Below are 6331 nucleotides of genomic sequence, written 5' to 3' on the forward strand. Positions count from 1 at the left end.
TTATAGAAAAGCACGACAGATAATCACATGAAATTAAAATGTATGTGATATCCTAGACCTTTCACGTCAGAGGTGAAACAACATAAAACGGCAAAACATTGTCAATTTACTACCCACATAATGGTTAATTGATTGGAATAGGGTACTGCGAAAGTACGTCGTTATTTCATTAATTTTTGGTACAAGTAACATTTCTTTAAGTATTTATTTATTTTCCCTTGTACCATCAATAAAAACACGTATACTTTTAATTTTTTAAGTTATAAGTGGCTGTATGCAAGTACTTACGAGGTATTCTGAAATTCAAATAAAATACCATTTCGGATTCCGTAATAAATTACGTACATCAATACACTGAATCTTGATCATATGCACTTAGCTTTGTATCAATTAATGTCGAAAATGTACATGTGACAACTTTCAATTGACTGTCTGTTTTCTGTAAACAAATGACGATTACAAAACATGTTTTATAGTACCGTAAAGAATTTGCAGTTTGAAATGTTGGCAAACAAAGAAACAAATGGTAGGAAGATGAAAAAAAAAAAAACAAAAGAAAGCAGCCTATGTAAATATTAGAAGGAAAAAAATACTCTAATACAATAAAATAGATATTAATTGACTTACCAAAATCTATTTAACTAATGTTAGCTTCACCAAAATGTTTGAATGGTACCGCCATTTTCAGTCGACTATCTATGCGGGAAACAAATGACGATCGCAAAGCATGTTTTATAGTACCGTAAAGAATTTGCAGTCTGAAATGTTCCCAAACAAAGAAACAAAAGCTAGGGAATTGATAAAAACAGAGGAAAGTATATAAAGATTAGAATAAATAAAGTACTCTAATACAATAAAATAGGTATTCATTTTATTGACTTGTTAAAATTCTGTTTCGCTAATGTTAGCTTCACCAAAATGTTTGAACGCAACCGCCATTTTCAGTCGACATCTATGCGGGAAAGAAATGACGATCGCAAAACGTGTTTTTTTATCGTAAAGAATTTGCCGTTTGAAATGTTGACAAACAAAGAAACAAATGCTAGGGAAGTGATAAAAACAAATAAATTCTAGGAAAGTGATAAAATTGTAGCGATAAACAGGCATGATTGGTTGAAACACTTCTTTTCGTATGGTTTTGGTCGAAAGTAATATGATGTAGTAAAAGTGTAATCATCTAGAAAATACATTTATTCAGTCTATGAAAAGATTAATTTTTTGGTTGTACAGAATTATCTGTGTTGGTTGCCATTTGCTATTAATGGAGAAAAATTCGCTCCTGCGTAACTGAATGATTAGAGGACCCATTGCGTAAAACTGGGGGTCCCGGGTACGATCCTCGGCCCCTGAGGATTTTTTTTTTCATTAATAACAAACGTTTATTCAGATTTTTAACAACGAAAATTTTAAGATCAAGTTTCTCGTCATGTTATTAGCATGAGAAATACCACAACTTGCGACAACATAGTAAAGACACTTGGACACATACCAGATTCTATTGAAGAAATTACTAGTTCTGAAGTGCTTATAATAGAATAGTAACATTAGAATGGTTGCCTTGACAACGACAGACGACCGATATATAATTGAAAGGAGATAGCTATTCAAATTAGGTTTACATTATATTACCGCCAGATGTCCAATAGCTTATAAAGGCGTTGTGCCTTTAATTTGTGGGTATGTCATTTGATCACGATCGACCTAAGTTATAAACTCGGGACCGTATATCAGTGCGACTTCTTTTTATAGAGGGTACCGAAACAGTCCGAACTGATGATCAATGGCCGCCAACTCGGCCATACGCTTTTGGTCAGCATCAGTTATATAGCCCAACTAATAAATTGCACCAGATGTATTCATTGCTTCTTTAATTGCCTTATATTGCCTCTGGTACAAAAATGATGGAAATCGCTGGACACCTCGATTCGATCAAGATGTCCGAAATTTATGACATCGATTTCTTTGTAACACCTACGGGATTTCTTTCGGTAGCTAGGTACAGGACGTATCAAAACACGTGGGAACAGTTTCCGGGAAGGTATGGGGTATGAAAATAGAATAAAAAATGATTTATTTTAGCTGGCAGAGTTAAGGCCGTAAGGCCTTCTCTTCCACTCAACCAGCAAAAAGTGTATATATACATATGTATGAACTTACAAAGAATTCAACAATTTGATTTAGATAAGAGCTACATGTATACAAGAGTTCAAATTCAAATTTATTCACAATTTACATTTGAAACGATACATATGAATATATACCCGAAATGAGCATATGCTCGTGCTCGGGTACAGTCCAGTAGTCTACATAAATTTTAAAGAGATCAATAATAATGTTGATGTTAGAAATAATTGTAACAATAATAATAATAATAATAATAATAATAATAGAATATCCGTCACGGAGATGATACAAAGATAGTAATACAAATTAATTCGTTAATAATAATAATAATAATAATAATAATAATAATAATAATAGAATATCCGTCACGGAGATGATAGAAAGATAGTAATACAAATTAATTCATTAATAATAATAATAATAATAATAATAATCATAATAATAATAGTAATAATAATAGAATATCCGTCACGGAGATGATACAAAGATAGTAATACAAATTAATTCATTAATAATAATAATAATAATCATAATAATAATAGTAATAATAATAGAATATCCGTCACGGAGATGATACAAAGATAGTAATACAAATTAATTCATTAATAATAATAATAATAATAATCATAATAATAATAGTAATAATAATAGAATATCCGTCACGGAGATGATACAAAGATAGTAATACAAATTAATTCATTAATAATAATAATAATAATAATAATAATAATAATAATAATAATAATCATAATAATAATAGTAATAATAATAGAATATCCGTCACGGAGATGATACAAAGATAGTAATACAAATTAATTCATTAATAATAATAATAATAATAATAATAATAATAATAATAATAATAATAATAGAATATCCGTCACGGAGATGATACGAAGATAGTAATAAAAATTAATTCATTAATAATAATAATAATAATAATAATAATAATCCAACAATATTTACAATAATAAAATAAATACTAAGACGGATAAAATAAAACATAAAACCACTAGCGAGAGTTAACACAACTTAAATAAGCATATAGTAACTAGAAAAAAAAATGACGAACTCGAAAATCAACAGAAAAGTTCGTTGTATCGCAGACGACAGCAACCGCCGTATTGACATTGTGTTGTGCATTAATGGTAGTAGAGGGGGGAGCGAAGGTGTACGTAACTGCCGTTCTCTTTTCGAAATCTCGTACAATCTTGGGAAGTTAATGCTGAAAAACAAAATGTCTACGAGTCAAACTGTTCATTATTACCAGGATAAATACAAATAATACTGAAATATATTAATCAAGTTTCAGTTATAGATCTCCCCTTTTGTGCAAGAGGTATCATATCAAAAGATTTTATGAATGGCGGGGAAAATATAAAAAAGTTATTTACGAATTAAACAACAAAATACTATGAACTATTAATTAAACACTGAAATACAAACTATGTAGCAGAATTAAGCTAAAATACATAGAATGTTAATATATTTCAAATAATGTTAGATAATAGAAAGAGATTATTATGAGACAATTTTGAATGTATGTCTAAAGGAAGGAGTAACAATGTAGACAGTGATAGTTTAAGTCAGTATGATTGGAGTGAAATGCTAAGAAGGTTATCTTTTAAGCTGTTTTTAAAAGTGTTTATTGTCTTGCAGCCCCTAATACTTTGTGACAGGGAATTCCATTGTCGCGAGGTGGATACTGTAAAAGATGATGAATAACAAGATGTTCTATGAAGAGGTATACTTAACGCGCCACAGATAAGTGATCTGGTATTTACGTCGTGGTTAGAGTATAGATAAGAGAACCGAGACGAAATTTAATTTGGTGTTGAAGTGTGCAGAATTCGAAAGAGTAAAGACAAAGAATGTAAAGTTCTACGTTCTTTAAGTCGGAGCCACGAAAGACTTGCGAAGGACGGTGATATGTGATCATATCGTCGGATGTTGCATACGTATCTGACGCACATATTCTGAACTCGCTGTAACTTGACTGACAGTTCAGAACTTAGGTCACTTAACAAAACGTCACAATAATCGAAATGCGGCATTACTAGGGTTTGTACTAGGGTAAGTTTTAGTTGCTGGGGCAAGAAGAGAGCTAGTTAAGCAATTGAGATATCTTTACATTGTCATGGTCTTGAACATTTTGGCTATATACGGCAAGATTCCCCTAAGTATATGTCGACTCTAGAAATGTCAGATTTTTTTTAAATCTTACCCACAGACTACAGCGTGTTCACAATATCTGCGTTCGTTTCGTTTGTAACATTAGAAAATTCGATCATGTAACACCGTCACTAGAATTGTTGTCTTGGAGTCCACTTAAAGAAAGAAGATTCTTCAACTATCTCTTATTACTATTTAAAATTATCCACACCTCCGCACCCTCTTACCTAGCATCTCGTTTTGTTTACCTTTCACTGCCTCGAACTCGAAACATGTGCCTTCTTTCTATTCCTCTGCACAGAACATCTTTCTACTCATCATCTTTCAGCATTTCGATTCCACGCCTCTGGAATTCTCTCCTTGACCATGTCAGAGACTGTCGGACAATATCAGAATTCAAATTTTAATTAAAGAATCACATTCTAGTTCATGGAATTGCTTGTTGAACACCTGTCAGGTTGCGCAACTTCGGCTTAACCCATGATATATAGTAAATATTGTAACTATACTGATGTAACGTTCACAATTAATATGTAATGTATTTATTATTATTATTATTATTATTATTATTGTTATTATTATTATTATTATTATGTTTTCTGACCTTCTATTATCTTATCGATCACTATTTCAAAGTGATTTGAAGAACTATATCATAAACAATTTTCACCATTATTATTATTATTATTATTATTATTATTATTATTATTATTATTATTATCATTAGTTATCACCATCATAATTGCTATCTCTGTTTTCTTTTTTTCTTCTTCTTGTTTTAGCTCGATGAGACGTCTATAGTCTTCTTTTGACCCTGTTAACCCTCTATAGGGCTTTAATTTAATTGGTATTATTTTCATCAGTGTTTGTATTTCTTGTTTGTATTTATATGTGCTATCTGGTAGGATGGAAAAGAAGGTCTTATGGCCTTAATCCTGTCAGATTAAATAAATAGATGGATGGACGGATATATGGATAGATAGATAGACAGACAGACAGACAGACAGATAATGGGATGCACGATCATCTTTAATTTTTAACTTCGCTCTAGAATATCCCATTAGGAAAGTCCAGGATAACAGAGAGGGTTTGGAATTGAACGGGTTATATCAGCTGTTTGTCTATGCGGATGACGTGAATATGTTAGGAGAAAATCCACAAACGATTAGGGAGAACACGGGAATGTTACTTGAAGCAAGTAAAGAGATAGGTTCGGAAGAAAATCCCGAAAAGGCAAAGTATGTGATTATGTCTCGTGACGAGAATATTGTACGAAATGGAAATATAAAAATTATTAGTTTATCCTTTGAAAAGGTGGAACAATTAAAATATTTTGAAGAAACAGTAACAAATATAAATGACACTCGGGAGGAAATTAAACGCAGAATACCTCGTTTTAGAAATCGACCCCATAAGTGCTTCCCGTATTTGTACAGGAAACAGAAGTCTTTTAAGCCTTGACATTTGTTCAGGAGTCGACCTGGTTGGCGAGTTGGTATAGCGCTGGCCTTCTATGCCCAAGGTTGCGGGTTCGATCCCGGGCCAGGTCGATGGCATTTAAGTGTGCTTAAATGCGACAGGCTCATGTCAGTAAATTTACTGGCATGTAAAAGAACTCCTACTGGACAAAATTCCGGCACATCCGGCGACGCTGATATAACCTCTGCAGTTGCGAGCGTCGTTAAATAAAACATAACATTTTTTTTTGTTCAGGAAGCAGAAGTTCTTCTTCGTGAGTATTTGTTCAGGAAACAGCTGAGTATGAAAATGGCCGCTACGAGCCGAAACATCTATCTCCGAGACTATGCCCATGCATGACTTCGAATTTAGCCGATTTTATAGTTTCGGGGTTTCTCTAGCTTTTCACAAATTATAGGAAGAATATGAGGTAATCGCTTGGAGAATCTTCAAATTTACATGTTGCTATCGATGTTAAATAACCTTACAGTGGGTAAAACATCGTTAGATATTCCATTAAAATAGTCACCATGGCCCTCAGGTGAACCACGTGGTCTGTTGATATGGTAATCCTTTA

This window comes from Periplaneta americana, chromosome 6, assembly GCF_040183065.1.
Source record: "Periplaneta americana isolate PAMFEO1 chromosome 6, P.americana_PAMFEO1_priV1, whole genome shotgun sequence".
NCBI classification, from domain to species: domain Eukaryota; kingdom Metazoa; phylum Arthropoda; class Insecta; order Blattodea; family Blattidae; genus Periplaneta; species Periplaneta americana.